Source organism: Hyperolius riggenbachi, chromosome 4 (assembly GCF_040937935.1).
Source record: "Hyperolius riggenbachi isolate aHypRig1 chromosome 4, aHypRig1.pri, whole genome shotgun sequence".
Taxonomy (NCBI): domain Eukaryota; kingdom Metazoa; phylum Chordata; class Amphibia; order Anura; family Hyperoliidae; genus Hyperolius; species Hyperolius riggenbachi.
In genome coordinates this window covers 400,431,447-400,445,075 of record NC_090649.1, presented here as the reverse complement: position 1 = coordinate 400,445,075, position 13,629 = coordinate 400,431,447, and the positions used below count along the sequence as shown (strand labels likewise).

The following is a 13,629-nucleotide window of genomic DNA, read 5'->3' as shown; positions in this document are numbered from 1 at the left end:
TCACAATTAGTAGATGTGTGTTCCCTCTTCAGATCCTGGCTTTAAATCTAGATTCAATTTCAAAAGCAGAATAGAACAGCATTCAAATAATTCATTTAGCTGTTAGCATATGAATTCTACTGCTGACCTGAGGTTTTTGCCCATAGAGATTACAGCTATGTAGTATGCTAAAGCAATAATTACCTAATTACACGTTCTTCATGAAATGTTAGGATCACCTTTAGCATTATTTGTAAATCTGTAACTGTGATTAATGTGCATGCATATGTTCTACTTCTGATTCTACCCCCCTATGCACACAGCTACAATTAAGATTAAAATGCAAAAGATCTAAATTTTATTTTAATGCCCCGACAGGTGTCCAAAAATCACAACTGCATCATCTCCTCCCACATCCTGAAAAACATACATAAAATTGACCCTAGGCTCTGATGGACTATGACAGGGATTGTAGTGGAACTCCTAGCTGTGGTGTCAGTGTTAGGTGTAGGTATGGGAAAGGCCAGTGTTAGGTGTAGGTACAGGGGAGGTAAGTGTTAGTTGTGGGTACGGGGGAGGTCAGTGTTAGGTGTAGTAGGTAAGGGGAGGTAAGTGTTAGGTGTCTGTACGAGGGGAGGTGTTAAGTGCAGGTATGGGGAGGTAAGTGTTAGGTGCAGCTACAGGGGGAGGTGTTAGGTGTAGGTATGAGGGACTTCAGTGTTAGGTTTGGGCACAGAGGAGGTAAGTGTTAGGTGTAGGTACGTGGTAGGTAAGTATTAAGTGTAGGAATGAGGGAGGTCAGTGTTAGGTGTAGGTACGTGGGAGGTCAGTGTTAGGTGTAGGTATGTGGGAGGTCAGTGTTAGGTGTAAGTACGTGGGAGGTGTTATATGTAGGTATGAGGGAGGTCAGCGTTAGGTGTAGGTACTTGGGAGGTCAGTGTTAGGTGTGGGTACAGGGGAGGTCACTGTTAGGTGTAGGTACGTGGGAGGTCAGTGTTAGGTGTAGGTACAGGGGAGGTCAGTGTTAGTGTTAGGTGTAGGTACGTGGGAGGTCAGTGTTAGGTGTAGGTACGTGGGAGGTCAGTGTTAGGTGTAGGTACGTGGGAGGTCAGTGTTAGGTGTGGGTATGTGGGAGGTCAGTGTTAGGTGTAGGTACGTGGGAGGTCAGTGTTAGGTGTGGGTATGTGGGAGGTCAGTGTTAGGTCTAGGTACTTGGGAGGTCAGTGTTAGGTGTAGGTACGGGGAGGTCAGTGTTAGGTGTGGGTATGTGGGAGGTCAGTGTTAGGTCTAGGTACTTGGGAGGTCAGTGTTAGGTGTAGGTATGTGGGAGGTCAGTGATAGGTGTAGGTACGTGGGAGGTCAGTGTTAGGTGTGGGTATGTGGGAGGTCAGTGATAGGTCTAGGTACTTGGGAGGTCAGTGATAGGTCTAGGTACATGGGAGGTCAGTGTTAGGTGTAGGTATGTGGGAGGTCAGTGTTAGGTGTGGGTATGTGGGAAGTCAGTGTTAGGTCTAGGTACTTAGGAGGTCAGTGTTAGGTGTAGGTACGGGGAGGTCAGTGATAGGTGTAGGTACGTGGGAGGTCAGTGTTAGGTGTAGGTACGTGGGAGGTCAGTGATAGGTGTAGGTACGTGGGAGGTCAGTGTTAGGTCTAGGTACTTGGGAGGTCAGTGTTAGGTGTAGGTACGGGGAGGTCAGTGTTAGGTGTGGGTATGTGGGAGGTCAGTGTTAGGTCTAGGTACTTGGGAGGTCAGTGTTAGGTGTAGGTATGTGGGAGGTCAGTGATAGGTGTAGGTACGTGGGAGGTCAGTGTTAGGTGTAGGTATGTGGGAGGTTAGTGTTAGGTGTGGGTATGTGGGAGGTCAGTGTTAGGTGTAGGTACGGGGAGGTCAGTGTTAGGTGTGGGTATGTGGGAGGTCAGTGTTAGGTCTAGGTATTTGGGAGGTCAGTGTTAGGTGTAGGTACGTGGGAGGTCAGTGTTAGATGTAGGTACGTGGGAGGTCAGTGTTAGGTGTAAGTACAGGGGAGGTAAGCGTTAGGTGTAGGTACAAGAGAGGTCAGTGTTAAGAACATACCCACATATTTTAATAATTTAAATTTTTTTTTAATCAATTTTATTTTAACTTATAACACAACAGTTATTGGTAGGTTTTATTGGTAGGAATTATGAAAATTTGATTTGAATGGAACGTTTTTATAGCTTTCGTAATTAATATTTAATTATAGGTTATTTGTGTAGAAGACACCTATGAAGGTTGAGAATCACTGCTCAATAGAATCCACAGAGAACGAAGAGTATAGTAGTCCATCTTGAAAGCACCAAACTATTCTAACTAATTGATACAATGACTTAATTAATATTGAACTGCTTGTATACTGCCTTGATATAGGTGCATCTTGGATATATTACTGGAATGTAATTTTTTCATTTGATTGTACTTTTTTTTCCATTGAGTGCAATGTATTTTTTATATTATACATGGATTTATATTCAAATTTTACACTTTATTACATATTTCCAGTTATTATGATTACAGGGTGACTATTATTTTTGTGGCCCGTCATTGATTTTTTGGGGGGCATTATACCTTGTATTTATCAGTACCATTGCCCAGTGTTGCCTTTTCGCATTGTATATGATTAAATATTAGATTAATTAAATGATTAAATGAAATTAAATTAAATGATTAAATATTATAAAGAATTCTATCAATTAATTAGCATGGTTTGTTTGGTGCTTTCAAGACAGAGCACTTTTGTCTTCTTTTTCCTTAGTTACCCTGGTTGAGCCTTTTAACACACTCCATTAGATAATTACTTTATATACAGTAACTACCTGTATGGAGTGTATCTATTGTTGGCTGTATTGTATCACTGCTCAATGAAATCAATAGGTCTGAAATAAGGACACTGAACAAAAAACAAAAGCCATAGAAATACTAAAACCACGCAAATAAAATGTGAAAAAAAAGTTTAACTGAGGCACTGTGCACCAAAATGGCAAATCTGATGCATGTTTCTTCATTCAGCCAAGAAACATTTTAGAGTGACATTTGAACATATCCGGTAGATCTTGGTTCTTCCATCCTTCCATCCATTAAACGTTTAGAAGTTTGTGAACGTTTGTGAGTGATGCTGCTATCTGTAAGAGACAGATGTGCAGACGATGAGCTCTCGCTGCCATGCTCAGCTAAACTCTGACAGAGATTTCTGCTAAGATAAGCCGTGTTGACGGACAGTTTGCAGGATCAAGAAGTTCTTCATCAGGAAAGATACCCACAAAAGTCTTTAAAGAAAAGTTGTGAGAAACTACTGGAAAAACGAGTCCAGCAAAGAAGAAATGATTATGATTTAAAGTGGTAATATTAGTGGCAAGATCTGAAACATGTATAAATACTCTGTTGTGTTCACCAAATCCACCACTGCTCTACTGATGCAGGTGGTGCATCTTAACGCTAATGCATGCCAGTGCCACTGCCTCCTGGATCACATATAGTCAGCCATTTTCTGATAAGAATAACTTGGGACATGTATGAAGTATCTGATTGCACAGCTCTTCCTGCTGCTCCCCAGCAATCAACCGACCCTAATAACTAGAGAGGAGGAAGTTGACTAAATGCCAGAACACACAAGATGTTCATGATCTTCATTCAGATACTGTATTCATGAACAATCAGTTTCCAAACTGAGAATAAGTGAATTTTATGTTTCATTTCACAGAATCAGTAATAACTACAGTCATTATTATATTATGCAATAAAGCTTAAATCACATGTTTTGTCAGGAGAAAACTGATGAAATAGTAACAGGGGTTGGCAAGGGGCTTGTAGGCTGAGCCAGCTTCACATTCTTAGAGGAAGCTGCCCATAAACCCTGCTTGTTACTATGCTTAGGCTTCTTATGTTGCTCTAGGATTTACTGTTAATGTCCAATTAATACGTGGACTGACCTCTAGATTACTGGTGAGTTTTAGAGCATGCAACCTGTAGAACAACAACCGAAAAGCGGTGCAGTAATCCTTTGCATTGTAAAGTGCTCCAAGTCTGAGGTGCTCAATTTACAGACACCATATTTCTTGACCTGAAGAAGCAGGTAAGGCCTGCGAAACGTGTTGTCATTTAGTGCCCAATAAATGGAATAATTGTAACTCTCTCTCCTCTACTGAGGTAAGACTATTTATTTCATACTGCTTCCAAGCAATTCACAATTTTTGGGGCCCCTAACTAGATTGTTCACCCAACCTTGTTCACCCAGGGGAAGCTGTGATATCAGATCCAGCAGGGTTTGTTTGTTTGCGGTGGTTGCCTTTCAGCAACCCAGTTTTGTAAGTATTATTCTTTTACTAGTTCTTTATCCCTTTCTCTGAAATACTACACTAGGTTGGCTCTCTTGCTTTCACTGTCTTTTTTCTTTTTTGGTTTCTGAAGTTCATCCTTTGACTTTCACTCACTGGATACACCTACTGTATAGAAGAGGATATTAGTACTTTTCATCCTCTGTACTTTTTTTGTGTGGTTTGAACAAATTAAGACAAACATTACCAGCCTGTGACGTACATTACTTCTAATCCATGTACTCGAAATGTAGGCATTTATTCTTCTGTGCATATTTGAACATGCAATTCAACTTACAATGCACAAATCAGCCATGGCGCTCTACAGATATAATACGTTTTATCATCTTTTGACATCGGCAAAATGAAGTATTTTTGTAAAGTGTATAAGAAAAAGTGATGCTGCTCCATTTTCTTCTGCTGGAATTTCAAGAACTGAAGCAGCTGAATTCTAGAAGGGAAAACATTCGATTTCGTATGTAAACAGCCCTTATCTAAAAACAATAACTTGCAGTAGCTAGGTAACCGGGCACCTTGTAGAGGGGGCTGCAGCTGATGCACAGTGTGAATGCAAGAAATGACTAATCGGCTGTCTTTGATATTAAGGGTTGAACAATCTTTGAAGAAGCCACTCCATCAACAATTACACAGATTTCCCAAGCCATAGGCTGCAGTCTTCTCATACAGCTCTCTCTGTGCCCCAACCCCCTGCAGCTTGAACTGCATAGCTCTTCCAACACTCAAGCCCCAGGTCACATGATCAATTTTATAAAAAAAAAAAATAAATTAGGATTTAACGCTGCATTAATTTAAAGTTCAGTACCGCCCATAGTGAAATTACTGTAACTGACCTTATATGAATGCTAGCTTCTGACACATAGTAGATTTTAACAACAGCACTCTGGCACGCTTTGACAGCTGACACCTTCTGGAATGAATGAAGAGTGATTTTGATTGGCTCCTAATCACCTGATTGCATAATTATCATTTTCTCTCTTAAAATATTAATTTTCACCTCTAGTACCCCTGCAGTGTACCTAAAATATAATTAATCTACATAATTTTTACATTTCTGCATAAAAAAACATATTCAACAATCAGTTTCCAAAAGACATACTACTGCAATTTGAGATATTTACATATTTTTGGTTGAAAAATTCAGATTTTTTTTCATTTTTCAAGTATATTTTTTCTTTAAAAAACCCCCCAAAATTTACAGATTTATTATAATTAAACAATATCAAATGAAAGCCCTATTTATCCTGAAAAAAAATTGTTTGTGTAAACGAAAAATTGCCAGAGATCTCTCAACTTAAGCAAAGGAAGTGTAGAAGTTTGGAAATTGGCTTGGTCCTTAAACCTGTGATAGGAAGAGTAAAATTTAAATATTTGAAAGGTCCAGAGGCATCCCAGATGTTCTTTGAGACCACTGTTCCTGCACAGAATCCACCTTCTTGTGGTCACACTCCCGACTACATATGAGCAAATCCAGACTGGGCATGCACAAGTAATATCCATACATGTCCAGTAGAAAAAAGCTGCTTGTGTGCTGCTTAGATGCACTTTGTTTTGTCTTATAGACAACAAGAGCATGACTATAACAAACCTATTTGACAAGCGCTTGTCAAATAAGTTTTGGGGATACAACGCTGAAACAGTGGGCTGTAAGATACAGGAAACCTCTGGACTATCTAAGGGCTTCCCAATATGGAGGAAAGTATCTATTTTCTCTTTGCTTCAGGTACACTTCAACCTCATTTGACACAAAGGGTAATATTTGGATGGGCTATTTAGGAAGCTATTGGATGGTGTATTTAGTGCTGTGTGTTGATTTTAAAATCTCTTAGCTTACAATAAAAACAAATAAACTACTGGGACACAGCACGGAAAGTACAAAACTTGTTAGCAAATCTATTTACATTTCCAGTTCCATTCATCATACCAACGTTCTCACATTCCAAATGTCATAAAAAATGCTAAATAATGCAAATGTAGTCACAAAGTCATATTGCTTATTATAACTCATACGACGAGAAGCAGAGGACCAGAACACAATAATGAACGACCTTGATTTTTTTATTCATTACATTACTATGAAGAGTCACACTAGGACAAGGGAATAGGGAAGGCTGTGAATGTATTATCAGGCCTATCACGTGCTCAGTGACGGGCTTTCTATTAATTCTCTCTCTGCTGCAGGGACCAGTGACAAGCTCATTAGACCAGTTCCATCTCTCCCCGCCAGCAATGGCTACAAAACAACTCTTTATTCTGCTCCTGAGAAGGGCAACCGCTTTGCCTATAACTAGCATCATAAACAACTAAAGGGCCCAACTGGATTGTAAACAAATGTATTTAAAGAGGAACTATCATGCACTTTTTAATTTAAACAAGTGTAGTTTCATCAATTTTTACAGCCACACTATTGCTTTAGTTACCTTTAAAAATAATAAGACTTTATTGTCAAAGACAAGTGGGACTACGTGAAAGCGTCGTTAATGCTCTGCTCCCACTTGTGCTGGACCACCATGTGCCCAGTGGGAGCAAATGGTGTAGTGTCTGCTCCGATTGGTCCGCCGCGGTCCGGCTTAAGCCTGGGACGGATGCGCTCCCCCTAGGCTATATGGGAGATCCGTCTGTCCGAGATTATTGCAGACTGCACAGAAGAGCAGTCTGCTTACTGCAATGCTTTCCGCGGATCCATTGTAGAGAGACAAGTGTGAACGGCTACTATTTATAAAATAGGAGCTGCTCACTGTGCGTTTAGCAATGATCATAGAATGGACAAAAAAATGTCCATTCTCCGTTAGAGTGGGAACAAAGCCTAAATCCCCATCTAGTAAAATAACGAAGTTATTACAAACAATTTACACAAGTCTATTTCTACAGCATCTCTTGACCTAAATAAATGTATTGCTCCCCAGCAGGTAAAAAGTATCGACTTTGAAGTGTAACTATATTTCAGGTAATTACTTTTGTAGAGCTGTTGAGACAGGCAAGGAAAGGAAATGGTAGAAGGAAGTGTCATCACATGGTCAGCCCAGGCATGTGGAACTGAAATATATCGGTCAGACATCTCTTTATCTTGATTTCCCATAGATAATATCAATGAAACTTAGAAACTTGGGGAAAAAATGTACGGGGTTCATCATATTATACACTTAAGAAAGTGAGAATTTGGGGGTAATAGTATACTTCAAATATCATTAAACGATTGAAAAATTAACTGCCAGGGAAGGCAACTGACTGATAATTAAAATAGAAGAGAAAGTTTATTCCACTTCAGTGCTATTGGGGCATATTTACTAAATTGTGGTAAAATTGCCATGCGCAGGAAGCTATGCTTACTTACTTACTTATGCTATTAATGTAGCATTCATTGTTGGGCAGCTCACAGTACCTAGATAACACATGCAGTGCTAATGTAAGAGGCACTGTGTAAGTAGCATTATGTGCATTGCCCTAGCAATGCATGTGTTGCGTTAATTGCGCAATGCATGCAATGTTAGGGGCTGAAGACGCATTAAAATTCTCCTGCGCAGGGGCAATTTAACCACAATTTAGAGGATATGCCCCATTATCATTATCACGATACAAGCTGCAGCTGCTGTCATTTTTTTTAAGGAAACTTGTCAGTAACCATGGTAACAGTATATGACTTGTAAAAGATATCTATCAGTGTAGCAGGATCTTCACTTTTGGAGAGATTTTAACAGTAATGTTTGGATATTTTTAACCCCAAATCAGATATTTATAGGTGAAGGATAATATTTACTACCATACAGTTACAAGAGGACTGGTATGTTGTCTTGTGATGATATGTTATTTAGAGTTTTGTGCTAAAGTGGGATAAACTGTTAAAGTAATTAAAATTGACCTTTCCATTTTATTCATCATTTTGAAGTATTAACTCCAATCTCACTAGCAGCTGGCATAACGCAGAGCCCAGTGCTGGGCCTGATTTATTAAAGTTGTCAAAATCTTCAATTGCAGAAAAATCATGTTCACAGGCTTGATAAAAAGTTGGCCATATGTGTTCAGCTTCTATGACAGATTGGATATTTCATATATAATTCCCAGCTATGCAGTGCTGCTAATGATAGCTTTAATGATTAGCAGGTATAAAAATGCATCCCCCCCTAAATGGCTGCTTCCCCCATACCCACAGGGACCCTGCTGCAATCATCCTATGCTTGTATATCCTCTGTGTGCACATGTGTAGTGACATCACTTCCACTATTCTAACATACCTCAGAGACCCTGCTGCTATCACCCTATGCCGGTATGCCCCCTGTGTGTATGTGTAGTGACATCACTTCCCCTATTCCAACATACCTCAGGGACCCTGCTGCAATCAACCTGTGCTAGTATATCCTCTGTGTGCACGTGCAGTGACATCACTTCCCCTATTCTAACATACCTCAGTGACCCTGCTGCTATCACCCTATGCTGGTATGTCCCCTGTGTGAAAGTGTAGTGACATCACTTCCCCTATTCTAACATACCTCAGGGACCCTGCTGCTATCACCCTATGCTGGTATGTCTCCTGTGTGCACCTGTGTATTGACATCATTTCCACTATTCCAACATACCTCAGAGACCCTGCTGCTATCACCCTATGCTGGTATATCCTCTGTGTGCATGTGCAGTGACATCACTTCCCCTATTCTAACATACCTCAGGGACCCTGCTGCTATCACCCTATGCTGGTATGTCCCCTGTGTGCACCTGCAGTGACATCACTTCCCCTATTACAACATACTTCAGTGACCCTGCTGCAATCACCCTATTATCTAGCACCATACAAAATAAATGGGATACAGTTGGGGACATCAAACTTGGAGAAGGACTTAGGAGTACTCATTGACAACAAGTTAAATAATCGTACTCAATGCCAAGCAGCTGCAGCTAAAGCTAACAAAATTTTGGGATGCATTAAAAGGGAAATAAAAACTCGAGATGCTAGCATAATATTGCCCGTTTAACTCTCTAGTAAGGCCACATCTGGAATATGGAATTCAGTTCTGGGCACCACATTACAAAAAAGATATTGCAGTTTTAGAGCAGGTGCAGAGACGAGCAACAAAATTGATGCGTGGGATGGAAGGTCTCACTTATCGAGAAAAGTTAGATAAACTGGGTTTATTTAGTCTAGAGAAAAGACGCCTTAGAGGGGATCTAATTAACATGTATAAATACATCAGAGGGCAATATAATACCTTGGCGGATGAGCTTTTTGTCCCTAGGCCTTCTCAAAGGACTAGAGGACATGATCTGCGCATGGAGGAAAAACGTTTTAGCCATTTATTTAGGAAAGGGTTCTTTACAGTTAGAGTGATTAAGATGTGGAATGCATTGCCACAGGAAGTCGTTATGGCAAACTCTATACCTGCATTTAAAGGGGGCTTAGATGCTTTCCTTGCGTTGAAAGACATCCATGGCTACAATTGCTAGGTAATGCCTAATGATGTTGATCCAAGGATTTTATCTGATTGCCATCTGGAGTCGGGAAGGAATTTTTCCCTTTAGGGGCTAATTGGACCATGCCTTGTAAGGGTTTTTTCGCCTTCCTCTGGATCAACAGGGATATGTGAGGGAGCAGGCTGGTGTTGTACTTTATACTGGTTGAACTCGATGGACGTATGTCTTTTTTCAACCAAAATAACTATGTAACTATGTAACTATGTAACCCTATGCTAGCATATCCTCTGTGTGCACATATGTAGTGACATCGCTTTCCCTAATTCAATAACTATAGGGACCCTACTGCCACCACCCTATGCTGGTATGTTCCTGTGTGCACGTGTAGTGACATCACTTCCCCTATACAAACATACTTTAGGGACCCAGCTGTTCCACTTTGGGGTCTATATGAAAAGGGCGCCGGTAAAAAAGGGCGCCTGGTGGAGCCCATATATACCAACTTCGGCTACAAAAAAGGCGCCTGGTGTAGCCCATATAAACTTCGGCTACAAAAAAGGCGCCTGGTGTAGCCCATATAAAAACTTCGGCTACAAAAAAGGCGCCTGGTGTAGCCCATATAAACTTCGGCTACAAAAAAGGCGCCTGGTGTAGCCCATATAAACTTCGGCTACAAAAAAGGCGCCTGGTGTAGCCCATATAAAAACTTCGGCTACAAAAAAACTCCGGGATGTGTTAATTACTATTCCAACTCCAGGCCGCCATGGATAGTGGGGGAATGAAATAATTCGGCTTACAGTGCTTGTAGCCCATATAATAACTTTGGCTACAAAAAAACTCCGGGATATGTAAATTATTATTCCCCCTCCAGGCCGCCATGGATAGTGGGGGAATGAAATAATTCGGCTTCCAGCACTTGTAGCCCATATAAAAACATAGGCTACAAAAAAAGGCAATAATATGGGCTACAAAGGGACACCTTACTGTAGCCGAAAACCTTGTAGCCGGAAAAAATATGGGCTACAAAGGGGTGCCCTACTGTAGCCGAAAACCTTGTAGCCGAAAAAATATGGGCTACAAAAGGGGAGCCTGCTTGTAGCCTATATCAAAACTCGGGCACCCTTTTCTACTCCTTGTAGCCCATATTTCCAGAAATAACATTGATGTCTATGGCGGCGCCCTTTTCATACAGGCAGCTCAGGCGCCCTTTTCAACCGATACCCCACTTTGTTGAATAAAAATTATAAAAATCCGCCCATTATCTGCATAAGAAAAGTGAACAATGACCACAGTACAAAGGATAATTCAATAATTATTTTCTGCCATAAAAAGATTACAGTGAAAGCAAAAAATATACTTCTAAAAATCCTGCGTGCACATACAGTATATGTGCTGCGTGGCTTGCGGCAAATAACATAAAATAATCACTTTGTAGTTCAGGCCATTTTATTGTTTTACACATTAAAATTATAATGACCAAAAAATTCAACACATTTCCCATTACCTGTTGCATGATAGTGAAATAAGGCAAATGATTGTTAACCTCACAGTCTTTTACTATCACAAAGCTTCTATTTTTTTACCAGCTCTCTTTACAGCAGAAATCCCTTTACAACGAAGACAGGCATCAAATCGTTAAGCTATACCTGTCATGGTTGGCATGACAATAGCCTATAGGGAAAGGAAGTTGCTGGAGTATTAAAATAGTTGCTTTAAAGCCTAGAAATGCATTATGGGGAAAGTAGTAATCTGCTGATGATTAGTAAATGTAAGAGAATGAACATGTAGCTAACATAAAAATAAAATATATAGTATATAACGCTATGTAATGTATCTGAAGGTGAACTGTATCAGATGATTATAATGATAATAGCAGGTGTTTTACCAGGTGATTGAGTTTTGCTAATTGATCGTCCTTTTGACAGACAAAGTGTGACATGGAGCTTGGACTTGTGTCATACACTAATCATTGTGGGAGCTGTTTAGGATTACTGACAAATTAGGAGGCAATTACTCTCTTATCTGTCCCCCAGCTATAGTTGGATTCTCTTCTAATGAACATGAATTGTTCAGCTGTTCACAACTGCACGCTCGAAAGTAGTCAACTTATTAAATACAGAGACTTAGGCAAGCTTCACCAAGCATCAAGTTATGCAGTTAGACGGTGGAAACCAGGACTGTGGCAGAAGAGGATCGATACCAGCCGCTCAGTGTTCATGGTGACACGAGGCATCAACATTAGTGTTTCCTGTGATGTCTGTGCAAAAGCATTTTTAAGTGATGTCTATGCAAAACACAGCTGCTCCTGCCTCAGTTACCTCATCTTCATCATACACTGTTAAAGGACTACTGTAGGGAGGGTGGGGGGAAAAACAGAGTTGAACTTACCTGGGGCTTCTAATGGTCCCCGCAGATGTCCTGTGTCCGTGCAGCCACTCACCGATGCTCCGGCCCCGCCTCCGGTTCACTTCTGGAATTTCGAACTTTAAAGTTGTAAAACCCCTGTGGCTGCGCGGCCGTGTCCTCGCTCCCGCTGACATCACCAGAGCATACTGCGCAGGCAGACCGTACTGGGCCTGCACAATACACTCCTGGTGACGTTAGCGGGAGCGAGGGCGCTCAGGCGCAGTTGTTTTCCAACTTGAAAGTCACACATTCCGTAAGTAAATCGGTGGCGGGGACCGGAGCATCGGTGAGTGGCTGCGCGGTTACAGGACATCTGCAGGGGACCATTAGAAGCCCCAGATAAGTTCAGCTCTTTTTCCCCCAACCCCCCTACAGTGTCCCTTTAAGAGAAAAGCCCTAAAACCAACTCATCTTCATCATGTCCATCACTTCAAATGACCTGCTGTTTTTCTGATGCTGCGATTCTGCTTATGCACAATTATTTTTAGACATTGCATGTGGGAATGCAGGAAACCTTTGCCCAATGGTAATATTTGATGTATGCTAAAACCTAACCTTTTGTTGGATAGATCTAACCCTGTCATATAACGTATCCCTGTCCACCCCAGCTTCTCCCTAACATGCACTATCCTAGTCAACCTGATCGTAGTTTACTATAAAGGGACACCTTTTCTCAGAGTAGTACAATAGTGATCAGCTGCCTAAAGTTCAACATAGTTCATCATATTTTGTGAAGAGTTGGCAGTGAGAGGTGAACCCAGATCAGGAGCACCTCCAGAACTGTCTCCTTATCAGGCCTAGCACTACTGCTGGAGAGGGCCTTTGTGAAAACATAAATGTAAACTATACATGTTTGGCAGTCTTATCTGGAAAGCTAATCATGGTCTATGGCCTTTTTTGGCTGCAAATATGACATTTTGTGCAGATATATATGGAGCCTAAAGCTGGCCATGCAAGTATCGATATTCCCCTTAGATACCCATCAGATTCGATCACTGATTGAATCTGTCAGAAATATATTGCCCCAACAGGCCATATGCACTAAATATCTGTAAAGATGCCATGTGCAGGGATTGTACAACAATGTTGCTGTTATTTGTGCTTATACTTATGCCGATTATCTAGCACATGTCTTGCAATCGATGCATCCTGCATTACCTGGATACCATGCACTATGCTACCTGCATTGCCCGCGGTACCCTAGCAATACTCACTCAATACTCACGTTACTTAGGTAACATGGGTTACGCTTATTGCACAATGCACTCTACGTAGTGTTAGTAACAGTAAACGTGCCAAGCACTCCCTATACATGTCAGCTTAACTAATATTTATTTAATACGGCCCAACATATCTAATCAATTAACATTAAATCAATTTTGATCTTAAAGTGGTTATACTGACATAGACATTAGGGCTGATGTATAAATTCAGAAAGATAAAACAGAAGTGTTGGTCAAAGCATCAGATCACATCTTTACCCTCCTTTCA

The 13,629-nt window shown here is 40.8% G+C and overlaps 1 protein-coding gene across 12 annotated transcripts in view; it reads right to left on the bottom strand.

Annotated features, from left to right (window-relative positions):
- The window catches only part of SLC8A1 (solute carrier family 8 member A1), a 776,612-nt gene that overhangs the window by 306,567 nt on the left and 456,416 nt on the right, over positions 1-13,629 (bottom strand). The gene's annotated exons all lie outside the window — the stretch shown is intronic.